This window comes from Ceratotherium simum, chromosome 19 (genome assembly GCF_057802395.1).
Source record: "Ceratotherium simum simum isolate JZ-2026a chromosome 19, ASM5780239v1, whole genome shotgun sequence".
Classification (NCBI taxonomy): Eukaryota; Metazoa; Chordata; class Mammalia; order Perissodactyla; family Rhinocerotidae; genus Ceratotherium; species Ceratotherium simum.
The window spans coordinates 46,758,851-46,774,535 of record NC_141918.1 but is presented as its reverse complement, the minus strand read 5'-3'; the positions used below and the strand labels follow the sequence as shown (position 1 = coordinate 46,774,535).

Here is a 15,685-nt window from a genome sequence, read left to right as displayed (position 1 = left end):
TTGTTTGTTGAGATAGGCCTGTATTGCTATAAACTTCCCTCTTAGAACCGCTTTTGCTGTATCCCATAAATTCTGGGATGCCGTATTTTCATTTTCCTTTGTCTCCAGGTATTTTTTGATTTCTTCTTTCATTTCTTCGTTGACCCAGTCATTGTTCAGTAGCATTTTGTTTAATCTCCACGTATTTGTGGCTTTTCTGATTTTCTTCCTATAGTTGATTTCTAGTATCATAGTTGTGGTCAGAAAAGATGCTTGGTATTATTTCAATCTTCTTAAATTTATGGAGACTTGTTTTGTGGCCTAATATGTGATCAATCCTGGAGAATGTTCCATGTGCATTTGAAAAGAACATGTATTCTTTGGTTTTTGGATGGAATGCTCTGTATATATCAACTAGGTTCATCTGTTCTAGTGTGTCATTTAAGGCCAATGTTTCCTTATTGATCTTCTGTTTGGATGATCTATCTGTTGGTGTAAGTGGAGTGTTAAAGTGCCCTACTATTATTGTGTTACTGTCTATTTCTGTTTTTATGTCTATTAATAATTGCTTTATATATTTAGGTGCACATACATTGGGTGGGTAGATATTTACAAGTGTTATATCCTCTTGTTGGATTGTTCCCTTGATCATTATGTAATGCCCTTCTTTGTCTCTTTTTACAATTTTTGTTTTAAAGTCTATTTTGTCTGATATGAGTACTGCTACCCCAGCTTTCTTTTCATTGCCATTTGTGTGGAGTATCTTTTTCCATCCCTTCACTTTCAGTTTGTGAGTGTCTTGAGGTCTGAAGGGTGTCTCTTGTATGCAGCATATATATGGGTCTTGTTGTTTTATCCAATCAGCCACTCTATGCCTTTTAATTGGAGCATTTAGTCCATTGACATTTAAAGTAGCTATTGATAAGTATGTACTTACTGCCATTTTTAAACTTTTTTTTTTCTCAGTTTTAGTAGTCCTTCTCTGTTCCTTTCTTCTTCTATACAGAATTGATGGTCTCTTTAGTCTGACCTCTGTCTGAAAGCTCTACTCTTTAACTCCCCTCCTCCCTCCTTTTATGTTTTTGATATCATATCTAATCTCTATTTTGTGCATTTGTATCCATTACCCTCTTATCATGGAAAGAGATAATTTTTCCTATTTGGGGTCTTCTCTTTTCCCCTTAAATCAGTCCCTTTAACATTTCTTGTAGCACTGTTTTCTTGGTGACAAACTCCTTTAATTTTTGCTTGTCTGGGAAATTTTTGATATCTCCTTCCATTTTGAATGATAACCTTGCTGGGTAGAGTATTCTTGGCTGTAAGTTTTTTCCTTTTAGCACTTTAAATATATTGTGCCATTCTCTTTTAGCCTGTAAGGTTTCTGCTGAGAAGTCAGCTGATAGTCTTATGGGGTTTCCTTTGTATGTAACTTGACTTTCTCTTGCAGCTTTTAGGATTCTCTCTTTATCTTTAATTCTGGACATTTGGATTATGATGTGTCTTGGTGTGGGCCTCTTTGGGTTTATCTTGTTTGGGGCTCTCTGTGCTTACTGTACCTGGATGTCCATTTCCTTCCTTAGGTTAGGGAAGTTTTCATCTATTATTTCTTGAAAGAGATTCTCTGCCCCTTTGTCTCACTCTTCTCCTTCCGGGACACCTACAACACGGATGTTAGTGTGCTTGATGTTGTCCCAGAGGTCCCCTAGACTGTCCTCACTCTTTTTAATTCTTTTCTCTTGTACCTGTTCATCTTGGGTAATTTCTTCTAGTCTTTCGTCCAGCTCACAGATCCGTTCTTCTGTATCCTCTACTCTGCTTTTGAGTCCCTCTAATGAATTTTTCATTTCCAGTATTGTATTCTTCATTTCTGATTGGTTCTTTTTTATATCTTCCATTTCTTTGTTGACCTCTCACTGAGTTCATCTATTCTTCTCCCCAGATCAGTGAGCATCCTTAACACTCTTAGTTTGAACTCTCTGTCAGGTAGGTTGCTCATTTCTGTTTCACTTAGTTCCTTTTCTGGGGTTTTGTCCTGTTCCCTAACTTGGAATATATTCCTTTGCCTCTTTCCCTGTGCTTGTGTCTATGTATTAGGTAGGTCAGATATGTCTCCTGGTTTTGGATAGGTGACCTTATGTAAGTGACGGCTTAGGAGGCCTACAGTGTGCTTCCCTCAGTTCTCAATGTTCCAGGGGTGACCCCTATGTGGGCTACGTGTGTCCTTCTGTTGTGGCCTGTTTGTTCTCCCTGTAGGCACCCAGAGAGGCCGAGTTATGCTCCTGGCCAGCTGTTGTAATGCTCAGCTGCTTGTAGTTGTTGTGGGCCCTTCAGTCTCTTTATCAGGTGTGGGGAGCCCCGGCACAGTTGGCTGCAAGTTCTAATACCACATTTGTGTTGCAGTATTTCTTTTAAGTGAGTAGGCCCCCAGTGTGGCAGGTTGTTAGGCTCAGGGGCTTACAATTGCTATAAGCCTCCAGCCTTTAGGTCTCTTGTCAGCTCTCTGAGGATTGCAGCTGGGTGGGGCTGGCCTCAGGCACGGGAGCACCCAATTGTTTCAGGCTTTGGAAGGTGGAGCAAACCCCCTATGTGGGTCTTTGAGAAGAACAAGTCTTCTGCAGCTGACAAGCCCTGCCGCCCACAGGTCCACACACACAGTCAACACAGTCCTGCCCTATGTGCGCGCCCCGACCTCCGAAGTGGACCCAGTCTCTCCACAGCGGGAGCCCCACAGACTCCGCCACTGCCCCACACTCTCCACCCGCTCCTTGTGCACACCCTGCACAGTCGGCTCAGTTGCCAGGCTACAGAGAATCCAGCCACCAATCTATGCAGGCCCACAAGTTGCCTGAGGGCTTGTAGTTGGGTGGGGCCAGTCTCTAGGGTGGGCTGCCTGCCCTGGCTGAGCTGGATTAAATCGGTGCTCTAGCGGGTGGGGCAGACCCTGGGCTAGCAGGCCCCAGGGAGAACTCCAATGGTGTCTGTGTCAGCACGCCTACACCAGGCCACAACAATGGCCGCCGCCAATGTCCCAGTCCCTCCAGAGGTCTCACCTCTCACCGAGATGCTCACAGGGCCTGTCAGGTGAGTCTCTTTTCACCAAAGCACTGTGCACCTTTCTTTCTGGTGATTTTAGGTTGCTTTCTGAAATGGGTGAGTTTGCGCGTGGGCTCTTTAAGAACCGGTTTTAGTTTCTTTGTGAACCGGGTTTTCTGGGGGTGCTCCCCAATGCTTTAGTAGCAGGCACAGTCAGATATTATGCCGCTGGTCTCGATTGTGCTGGGTCCACAAAATGCCCACAGCGGGGGCGCTCCCCGGCTCAGGGCCCCGCGCCTCCAGGGAGGCTGCGGACCAGTGCTCTGCTCCCCGCGGCCATGAGGCGCTGCGGCTTGTGAAGGCAGTGTTTCTCCTCTCCAGAAGGGAGTCTCTGCCTCTTCCACCTCAGTTAGGATTGTCCGTTGTTGCAGGAGTTCCTCTTATCCAGTTTTCAGTTCTGTCTCAGGGGTAATTTTTCCACGAGTAGTTGGAAATTGGCTGTGTCCACGGGAGGAGGTGAGTTCTGAGTCTGCCCATGCCGCCATCTTGACTTCGAACTTAGAGAAATTGTTCTTGATTTGAGGGACATCTGGGGTCATATGACATCTTGGCATTGCTAGGCTAGGGCCCAGACATGCTTCTGCCAGGCCACTGTCTGGTACTACAGGATCCCATCTGGCAAGATGCATGCTGCTTCTGCAGGGCCCTGTCCCTTCCCACAGGCAGCAGCAAAATCACCAAGGAGTAGCTCAAAAATAGAGGGAGTCCAGTTAAACATAATTGTCTTATCTTGTGATTGTGATGTAGCCTATAAAAGCCACACAGATGGAAGCAATATAGGGTGCAATTATCCATAGTGAGTGCCAAGAGTGCTCTTATAGCTTGATCTTATATTATTTAACTTCATATGAATTAAATATGTGCACTAAAGGATGTATGCATGTACTAATGAAAGGCAAAATCACGATGTGAATTTGGTAAGTTTTTTTTGTTCAGAGACTAAAGATAGGAGAATATCTTGAGATATTTGAGTGTCAGACATTTGATTACCTCAAGTTAGATGTTTGCATCAGAATTTTAGTAGAAGCCCTACCCCAATAAAGGTTATAATCAGTATGGACTCAAACTTCTGTCTCTAGCCATATCCCTAATAGAGACAAGTTAGCTCAACGAAATTCCCAGAGTCAGTTTTTCCATTTGGAGAAACGTAACTTAGTTTTAAGTATCATTTCTAAACAATTTTCTGTAAAAGTAATTCTCTGTAAATACCTAGCTGTAAATGACAGTAGAGATAAATAGATAAATCTGTAAATGATAATAGAGAACATGGGCCAGTTCATGAAGCAGAAGGTAAGAGACCAATACGGCAGCGAGAAAGTAATAATAATAACACAATAAAGAATAAACACGAGAGAGTAAAGAGATCTGAGCATGATCAGGAGATGTTTCCAGTCACTCTAGGCTCATAGTGTCACCTTGTCTCTTTGAGGAGGACTTCAGTTACATGATGGCTATGTTACTATTTGTAATAATAACAGTACTAGTAGTACTGGTCAAAAATTTTTTTCTATGTTGTTAGAATTTCAGATATCTTGAGTTTTGCCTGTGAGTATATTTTGATGTGATTTCTTACCAAAAAGCTTTGCTTAGTAAACTTGTGTCAATAGATCATTTCTACTTCTGCCAATGCTTTAGTATGAAATTCTAATAAATTTAGCAGGTCTTCACATGGTAAGACTTGGTGCCTAACTTGGAATGTTAATGTGAGTATTAGAGATACATTTTTCCATAACAAGACTCTCTCTCTATGCACTGTGAGGGCAAACAAACAAACAAACAGGAATGAGGAAGAAGTGATCCAGATCCAGAGTAGTGATTCTCCACATTAGTAGAAGTTAATAGAAAAGGAGTTTTAATGAAGCTCAAGTTAGGGGAGGAAATAGTTTCTCTTATTGTTTAATAAGATCTAAAAGTTGTGCTTTCAAGTTGCTGTGGATCTTCTTTGAAGAACTAATGAGTTCTATTGGCAGGAGATGAAGCTTTTTTTTGTAAGACAGAGAAATAAGCAAACAAATATACAAAGAAAAACAATAAAAGTGAAAACATGCAGCAAACCAAAGCAGAAGCTTATCCTGGTGCCTTCCTTGGTCTACTTCATTCTCAAAGTCCTAGCTTCCCTTTCCGATTACCTGGAGGAAGAAACAAGTGGGAGATAAAAATGCTATGGTCTGTCTCAGGAGCTGCAAACATTTATAAGACATCAGAGGAGAAGGAAAGCATGCTGACTGTTGGGGAAGGGCTTCAGCCCAGAAAGGAAGGGAGGTGAAGACTTACAAAAGAAAGAAAGAATGAATTAACTGAGGCACTGGTTTGGGTGGAGGTGAGGTGAGAGGCAAAGTGGGTCCGTATGGCGAAGGCTCCGTGGAGGAATGACCAGATGAGGAAAGCCCATGAGAGGATCATGTTGAAAGTCTGGGCGGTCAAGCCCCATGCTCAGGAATAACTGTAGTTGGACTGAATTTGAGGACATAGCATTATTCATCCTCAGCCTCCCCTCTCAATAGTTTAAATTTGTGTTTAGTCATTAGTACCATGGAGAGGAAGAACTGATTGAAGCTTCTTCAAAGTTGTGCGTGTCTATCTTCTGTCAGGGCCACTCCTTGAGAAATTTTGGTGTGAATGATGGAGAGGCAAAAGGAGTTACTGGTGAAGACTAGCCAAACTCAAGAACAGCATGAACCTAACTAGCCTCTCCAGAAAGCCACAGACATTTATAGAACATGAGTCTTATGAGTTAAAGGTATGAGTCTAGGAATATCATATATTAAGCACCTATCCCAATGTTAGGAAAACTACAGGTGCTTAACAATTAGTAATAATTATTATTACCCACTAGAGCTGAGGGCAGAGTATATCTTGGAGAGTTCGTATAGAGAAATGGGCTAGAGACTGTAGTTTAAATTTCTGAGGACTAGTCCTCTTGCCCAGGTTCACATACACACACCCTGAAACATGAAACCACAGCCACGTGATTTAATAATGTCTCACATTTGACATGTTACAATGTACTTTCACCTACATTATCTCACCTTGAGATTACCTTGGGAACTGGTATAATTATCTTAAATTTACTACTAAAGAATTTGGTTCAAGAAGGTCATGTAACGTTTCTAAAGAAATTTTTATGATTTAATATGTGCGACACAAAATAAGTATAAATGATTTTTTGCGTCAGATTTGCTACATATTTGTGAATAATTTAAAGAAAAAAACTGATGTGTGTTTGGTAACACCTTTTTAGAATAAATTTGAACATCTATGGTTGAAGTGTTCAAAAAAGAACATCAATCACTGTGGGATAAATTACTTGAATGGATTATGGAGAAAAGTTCTGATTTTTGTGCAAGGTGTGCGTTTTAGACTGAGGACATTTTTTCTCAGGTATCTGAAATCAAACATAGTTCCCCGGGGCCGGCCCCATGGCTTAGTGGTTAAGTGCACGCGCTCCGCTACTGGCTGCCCAGCTTTGGATCCCAGGCGCTCACCGACGAACCGCTTGTCCTGCCATGCTGAGGCCGCGTCCCACATACAGCAACTAGAAGGATGTGCAGCTATGACATACAACTATCTACTGGGGTTTTGGGGAGAAAACGTGAAAAAAAAAAGGAGGAGGATTGGCAATAGATGTTAGCTCAGGGCTGGTCCTCATCAGCAAAAGAAAAGAGGAGGATTGGCATGGATGTTAGCTCAAGGCTGATCTTCCAAAAAAAGAAAACATAGTTCCCAAACCCTGAGGCTTGTTTTCTTTTTGAAGACCACCTTCTCTTCCGTATGAGGAATTCATATTCTTTCCAGTAACATTAGTTTTACCCTATGTCAATCAAACTAATAACCTTGGCCTTGTCATGCTAAGAGAATTGCCTTAAGCACTCTGCATAGCTTCTCTACATTGACTATCAATAAATGATGTCTCTGCCCTGCTCGATTCCCTAAAGTTGGGAAGATGGGGCATGAAATAACAACAGCCAACCACCTCTCTAAGTGCTTTACATATAACTCTTTAATCCTCACAACACACCTACGAGAACAGGTACTATTACTAACCCCGCTTTACAGATAAAAAGTTGAGGCATAGAGAGGTTAAATAATCTGCCCAAGTTTACCTACTAGATAACAGAGCTGAGAGAGAGACCCAGACATTCTGGCTCCACCTGCTTGCAACACCACGGTGGTAAAAGTGAAAATTTGGGTTCATCCTCACAGAGAAGAGGTTATTAAGGCTGAGATGGGAGAGAGAGCATGGGAATGAAGAGTAAGCAGAAAATGCAAAAATCAATTCTTAGAAAAATACGACAAAACCTGCAGACTGGCAACTTCCGTGAAGTGAGAGGGTGAGGAAGCCAATGTGTCTAGTTTGGAAACAGGAATAATAATGGAACCACTGATTGAAATGGGGGGCAAATGTCTTGTGAGGAAGGAAAAAAATGACACCAGCTTGATCCTCAAGTATATTTTGAGTATATCCTATTTCTCTCTTCATTAGAAGAAATTCAATTTAATGGATGAACAGAGGGAGAGAGGGGAAAGGAGAGTGTTTCAAAGCATAAGGTTAAAGTCATCACAGCCTGACAGAATCTTAAAAATCAAAAGGTAAGCCAGAATAGCAGGTATTTGAGACTTACTGTTAGAAACAATTTTATTTTAAACACATGTGCTTTCTTAATGATACTGCTAGCTTGGTGGCTGTGCAGCCCACCTTCAGCAGGAAGTGCTGATTTGCTTAATTCTATTAAGCCTGTAAGAAAGGTAAATCTGTCTCCTGAACTTAAAGGGCCTCTGCTCCAAAGTAAGTTTGACATCGGCCAATAATCACCCTGACATTCCTGTGGCTTTGGCTGCTCTTGAAGCTGCTGAGTGGCATGAAGAGAAGAGGCTAAGTGAGAAAGCCTAGTTATAGCAATGGCCCACCCTGGCAGTGCTCAGAAGGAATAATAGTCTCCAAACAGCACAAGCAGAGATGCTGCCCATTGTGCTCCACCACGTTGGGTGCCCTTGAGGTGAGAGTTGGGAAAGCTCTCGAAGCCAACAGTGGCAAAGGGGATGATGTGCTTCCTAAAGCATGTCTGAATCAAAGGAGTTCATTGTGAGATTGGCTTTTGAAGACTGCGTGCTTTACAAAAGCAAACTATGAGAACAAACTATGAGCAGATCCAAAGAGTAGGGATCACATTTTGATCACCATTTTATCTCCAAAATCCCACAAGGCCTGGCCCTTAGCAAATGGTCCCTAAACACATGGTGTTATTAGAAGCTTCCTTCTGTGAAGGGTGATCATTCCAGTTTGCAGAGGAGAGTCTTGGTTTGCCTTTTGATCCTAGGGTCCTGTTCAGTTAGCATATGTTCAAGAATTTTAATTTTTTCCAAATATTATTAAAATTTGTATAAAAACAAGTCAGGATAGTTCTGGTAGAGCTCTACTTTATTTCCAGATCCTGTCATTTTCTTACTGGCAATACGTATGAGACACATATGCACTGAACGATGACCAGCAATAACCTCTCTCTCTCCTTTTAATTTTTTTATCCTTTCCAGATTCAAGGAGAATGTGCAGGGCATTCAGTTATGAGCTGCTAACTCTTTTTGTCCTGATGGTGGTGGAGGAAGTATTAGATGCTGCTCCCCACCAGCCACTTAGACTAATAGTCAGTTGTGTTGCAGCCTGTGGGGCCTGAAAGATACATAAAGCCACCAGGATCCTAGAAAGAAGGGTCATTGATATATACACATATATATCACATATGTGTAGAAAATAGAGACTGGGCAGTCCAGTCTTAAATGTATAGCAAGTAGTTTGAATGTTCTTGCTACAGTGATGTCATCTACCAATTGTAGATCTACAGCTATTTATTATATTGTTTGTTAATACTCTTTGAACTTTGCAATAAATCCTTCCATCATCAATGACCTCAAAAAAAAAAAGTGCATGTTTAACTTAAAAACAAAAATATGTAGAGCCAGCCATGATGGTCTAGGGTTAAAGTTCGGCACTCTCACCACTTTGGTGGCCTGAGTTCACTTCCTGGTTGCAGAACCATGCCACCCGTCTGTCAGTTGCCGTGCTGTGGCAGTGGCTCACATAGAAAAACTGGAAGGACTTACAACTACTTACAGCTAGGATGTACAACCATGTACTGGGGCTTTCGGGAGGGAAAAAAAAAAAGAGGAAGATGGGCAACAGATGTTTAGCTCAGGGCGAATCTTTCTCCGCAAAAAAAAGAAAAGGCAATTAAAAAAAATAAATATGTACTAAGTTTTCCATTCATTCTCACAAAGGCCAGAATGATGTCACTGACCAGATGAAGACTAGAGGACCAAAAAATCTTCTAGGAAGTCAGCAGCATCAACCAAAATTGTTATTTTAGGAAGACTGCCAAAAAAGAAAAGTTTTACATATGCAACCACAGAAAGTGTGTCTGCATATCACTCTTTGAAGCATGAGTTTTCATTTAGATCAACTTACTGTTGGTTTAAGTTAACGTTGCTCACTTTCAATTCCAAGATTTTGTGTATGCATGAAGCAGAAAGTGATAGAAGAAAATGCGGTGGCTCCATTAGCAGCAGAACTTCTCAGGTTTAAAGGACATCAGCTTTGTATCAGCAGATGCTTCAAATTGAGAATCAGTAGTTCCAGTAACGATTCTTTTTTCTTTTCCATATGGTTGCTGGAATCAAAGTAAAGTGTTGGGAATTTATTCTCTCAAAGGTAAAATGTCTCATATCATTATGAATATTAAAAGTGCAACACTGAAGTTATAGTATTTGTTTTTGTGGTGATAATATGGATAGAAAATTTTCTGGAACACGTCACCATGGTGACAACTATGTTCTCACTAAATTAAGAAACCTGTGGAGAAGAAATACGCTTGGAATTGGCTGTGGTGCGCAAAAAATTCATAACTTCATCCAAATAAGCTGTAACATTCTACCAATTGAAATTGAAGCTACGGTGGTCAAAATCTGTATATAAATTTCTGTATATGTACACAATTGGAATAACTAAACTTTTGTGATAAAACTAATATTGAATAAAAAATTTTCAGCATGGCAGTATACTCTTTCTTTCTTTCATCAGTAAGATTTTCGGAATGTTTGGGCTTTTGAATAACTACTTTATGAATCAACCTTAATGTCCTACAATGATATTGATATTTTTGTAAATGATTTCTCCAAATTTTGATCGAATTTTGTTCAAAATCAGCTGGAAACTTTTAAGCAAGGTATTCAACAAATGGTTAGCAAATTGAAATTGTTGAAAACAGTATCTTGCAAACAGGAAGACATTTATCTTTACAAAAGCAATAGAGAGCTGAAGAAATTAAAGAATGAGATCACAATGAGTGTATGAAATTTAGTGTGGAAACTGCATAACAGCTTTGGAACATCTGACTTGTGGGAAGAATTAGTTGATAGATCTCCTATTTTTAATTGAATAAATTTATGTCCTGTATTGGAACAGAATAAAATTGAGAAGGCCTACAATTTTGCAGCATCTAAATTTGGTGTAACTTTCAGGTAAACCATAGAGACAATTTATTTGACGAATGTTTTCTTATAAAAATATTTATTGAAGGAAACTACTCTAAATGGAAGCAGAAAAGCAGTGCCTGTGAAAATATTTGGGCTGAAATATTTACAAATTTCAGTACAAAATAAATTAGACCTGAGAATCTATTTCATCTAGCAGAATTTATTTGGAGATTAGCAGCTCCCTCAGCACATTTAGACAGAATATTTTCTCACCTCTTTCACAAAAAAATATTTAGTGAAGATGCCAAAGATTTCAAATTTTTTAATATAGAATTCTAATTCAAAAATATTGCAGATAATTTTATGGAAAAAATAAAAATGGTAAGTCCGTATCTTAGAAAGCACATTCCTCTGGTTCCAGACATGGTATTAGAGATAGATTCAGTTAAGGAACTGATCAAAGTATGTGAACATGCGCCAGGAATATGCCTTTTCTAATAGTTTATATAATCAATAGACTCTTTTAACCTTCTTTAATGTATACAAATATATATTAGTTTTATCTTTAAGAAAAAACTTCAGTTTTGAATAGAATTGCTTTGTAGGTCCATGAAGATAATACAACAAAATTTCAGACAAAAAAATTTTAGAACAATAAATAAACTTTCCAAAATTTATATAAACTTAATTATTTTTGGTGTTCACTTTCACTCTCAAATGTCTCCCATAAGTTTTATGCGCATCCTTTTGGGCATCCAGATAAGCTTCTAATCTCTGAACAACAACTATAACTTTTCTTCTTAGAGATGGTGGTATTTAATGCAAATCTAATATTCATATTAATTTATAAGAGAATATTGTGACAATAGAAGAGTTCCTAAAGTTTCCAAGGACAAGAGGTAATAATGTTAAACCAAGTTTTAGTCCATGAGAAATTCAGTGACCTCAACATTGTGACAGAGGCATAATCACCATAGAAAATACAGCTGTTAGTAAGCGTGAACCCTTGGTGGCTGGTAAATGTGGTTGGGTGAAATTTATGAGGTGGTGTTTCTCCACTTCCTGTTCAATTTTTTTTGGACAGGTCACCGGTGCCTCAGCTGCTGCGTTTCAGTGACTGCAGTGTAGTTTTGAGTGGCAGTGAAATTGTGACGCTATTGGGCAGTGAGATAGTGTCAGCACAGTGGCGATGAATCAGTCTGAGATTTTTTCTTACTGTATCAGATTACAAATCACTTCATGGGATTTAAAGACTACTTATTCCTTGGTGGGCTTTTAGGTTCCCAGAAGAAGACAATCTTTTCATTTGCACAACTGTTTGCAATAATTGAGAAGATAGTTTGATCTTCATTTTATATTTTAAAGTAAGGAATGATACATATTTATTCTATACAGTAAAGAGCATGCTTTGATATCTGCATTTAGGACTGAAAAGGGAAAGCCATAGCCCTTCTCTGTGCCTGGTGGGACAAAGTGAGACATTTACTAGGTTATCCCCCACCTCTGCTTGCCGTGTTTCCTTAGTAAACACAATCCCCTTTTAAAATCTTGGTGACAATGCCATCTCCAAATCCACAACTAGAATTTGGAAGATAGCTCACCCACCACTTTATTTCCAGCTTAATCACTGAGTAGTCACAGGCGTGAGCTGACAAAATCTTGCCGCCTTGAGTGGAAGCACATCATGGTTGCAGTGTGTCATAGGGCCAAAGACGTGATGTACGCCAGAGCGTCAGCTTTTCCCAGACTAGACTCAACCACGGGCCGTGAATGAGTCACACACACCTACCACAAGGGAAAGCTTTCCTGGGCCCGTGAAAAGGAGAACATTCGAATTAGACATAGTTTCACTTATTATATAGTACACATGATCCCTCTTCACCTTTAATTTTCTTTACCCATGTTGCTAATCAAAATAACAAAACAACACATTGCAGCAATACGTGTTACTGCCCTAGAAAATAAATCTGATAATGATGGCTCCTCAGATTATTAATTAAAATAATAATGATAGTGGTAAATAATATAATAATAATAGTAACACTGATATATTCCAGGCATGATGCTCCGCATTTCACATATCATTGACAACTGATTCTTTAAGATCAATACTGTTATTATCTCCATTTTACAGATGAGGAACTAAGGCACAGAGATGTTAAGTCATTTGCTCAAGGTCACACAGCTACTAAGTGGGAGGACAGGGAATTGAACGAAGGTGCCTAGATCCCAAGGTCATGCTCATAATCACAGGCTATACAGTCTTGTATTACATTGGGTTCACATCCCTGGAAGAAATCCTATTTCAATATGGTGAACTGCCTTTTCAGTATTTCATTTAAGTTTGCTAACACTGTGTTAAGTTTTTCCCGTTGTTGATAAGGGATAATGTTCTCATTTTTTGTGTGGGTTTTGCTTTTTTTGTGTTTGTGCACGTATGTGATAATTTTTCTTTTTTATTTTCTAGTTTAGTCAGATTTTATTAGTGTTTTACTACTTTGATAAAATAAGTAAGAAGTTTTTCCATATTTTCTATGTCTTAGGACAAATAAAAAAGCATTTAACCTTTAAAAGATTGAAAAAAAGCTAAGCATAAAATTCTTTGAATCTGGAACTTTGCCTTGGAATTAATGAGTACACAGCTATGCAAGTTGTCCTCTTACAATTTTTTAATATCTTCCATATTAATTTAAATTACAAATATTTATGAGACCCTGCTACACCTCCGAGGTGTTAGGTTATGGATGTGTTAGGTTATGGATAAATAAAATGAATAAGACAAAGCCCTGAGAATTAGGAAGTTTATTATGAATTCAGTTTTTATATATCCTCTTTTTGACTTCTAACATTGTGTTGTTTTAATTTCTTAACTAGAATTTAAGCAAAATTTCGTTTTGTTTTATTTTACTTTTCCCCAAGAATCAATTCTCAGACTCATTTATTAATTTTAGTCTTTATTTCCTTTTTTCTACTTTATCAGTAATTGACTGGGGTTTTCATTTATTTATTTTCTCCTAAAAAAGATTTTTTTAAATTTCAAACTTTTTGGCTAAATGCTTAATTGCCTTCTTTTTAAATAATACAATCCCATAAATCAACACAATTATTTCTAAATATAACTTTGGTTGCATCCTATACATCTTGATATTAATGTCCTTATTTTTATTGACATTAGATTGCGTTTATATTTTTTCCTCTTATTGTCCCCGTTGTATGAAAAATATTTAAGTACATAGCAAGACAATAGGATGTTTATGTTTACAACTTTGCTTTTAAGTTTGGAATATGTCTGTATAGTGGTCAAACGTTACCTAAAAACTTCTGTTATTTAGAATTTGTGGAGAATTTCAGTATGTTTCATGACCGTACATAAATATGGTATATTTGTTTGTAGGGTTCAATGTTTTATACTTCTTAATCTATTAGCATTATGTTAATCAAATCCTTTGTCATTAATTTTTTTTATCACATTTGACCCAAACTCATAGATAGCAATATTAATTTATAGCACTACAGGGTTTTTTCAGTCAATATATTCTTGCCTGTATCAACATTTGTCTTCATTATGAATTCTGTTATCAGAATAATGTGATCCTTCTTGTCTCTTTAGCCTGTATGCCGTGAATTTCACTTTATTGGATCTTAATACAGCCGTGTCTGATATCTATTTTTATTTGCCCACTAAGCCATTATTATCAAATATTCAAACAGTCAACTTTTTGTACTCATTTTGTTATCATATATCTCTCGTAAGCAGCCTGCAGCTGAATTTGTTTGTTAAATAAATTGCCTTGTCCTCTATTGAAGGAGGTTAAATAACTTATATTCGGTGTTATTGGTGAGGTTTGTTTTTCTGTCATCTTAATGGAGTACTTTCTTTTTGTTTTGTAAACCTTGTTTCTATTTTCCTTTCTGTCTTTTTACGATATGATTGATGTTTTCTTTGTTTGTATCTTCCAGTAAAATTCTGTGAGTGTTTATCTTTAGGTTTCTCAAATCAACTCAAACAAATATTTCTTTAAAAAATCAAAGCAAGAAAGAAAATATATGACTTCTGATTTTTTAAGATTTGGAATTTGGGGTTTTTTACTCTTTTCCCCTCTTGTAACCAGTTATAAATTTTTATAAGTTTAATCAAGAATTATAGATTTCCACAAATGTTGTGAAATGTTAATGTTTTAAAATTATGGTATTTACACTCGAGTTTTTAATTATAGTTCTAGTAATTATTTATTCTTACTTCCTTTACTTAACTGATTGCAGTGTTTAGTGCATTTTTTTCTTTTTTTTCTGCCATGAATGTTTTGCTCTTTAGCATAACTGGAATATATTGTTAAGAAATTTTTCCAGAAATATTTATGGGTGACTTATTTCCTTTGCTCTTATACATCTGAGGATATTTTTCTGTGGCTTCTACATATTGAATGTGTATTAAATTATGCAAATATAAGGTCCATAAAATCATTCCATTTAATTACGACATTTAGTGTTATGGGGAATTTTGAGATCAGCTCAATTTCTGTGAGTTGTAGATAACCTGTTCTTTTATCTGTTTAGATTTTTTAAATTATTTAATCTTAAAATTTTTAAATGCTGCCACTACATATCTAAGATATGGGTATCTTGTTATTCTTTTTTGGCTTGGGTTAAAAATCTATTCTCCCTTCAATTCAGAACATCTCTTTAATCATGTTTGATAACTGTTTTTTGATTTATCTGCTTCTATTCTTTCTTAAATTGAGTATGTTGGTCCTAAATTTTACATGCTTTCTGTATCGTTTTGTCTCTTACTTGTTCTCATTATTTTCATGTAATCTTTATATTATGGAAAATTTTCTCAAATTTGCTTCTATGTTACTGATTCAATTTTCTGCATAATTCTTTTTACTGCATTCAGTTAACTTTGTATTTCTGTTAATATGATGATACTTTTATTATATTCTTTTTATAGTATTCTTTTAAACTTTTAAATATTTTTCTCATTTCAGTTCAAACTGCATGTCAATTAGCTAAAAATTAATTACTTTCTGACATATTTTCATTAGCGCTCTTGTGTCTTCATAGAAAACACTATTTTATTAAAAACCCAAAGCAGCTAGTTTATTGTTTTTCCATTTTCATAGGTAAATTACCTTAACTGTATGAC

The 15,685-nt window shown here is 37.6% G+C and overlaps 1 long non-coding RNA gene across 2 annotated transcripts in view; it reads left to right on the top strand.

Annotated features, from left to right (window-relative positions):
* LOC147914549 (uncharacterized) overlaps positions 1-15,685 on the top strand; it is an 82,280-nt gene that overhangs the window by 54,727 nt on the left and 11,868 nt on the right. The window contains exon 1 of one of the 2 annotated variants that reach the window (XR_015555273.1): positions 2,879-3,060. The exons of the other annotated variant lie outside the window; for it this stretch is intronic. This is a non-coding gene — a long non-coding RNA (uncharacterized LOC147914549). Of the gene's footprint in view, positions 1-2,878; positions 3,061-15,685 lie in introns of those variants that run through there. 2 annotated transcript variants of the gene reach the window in all.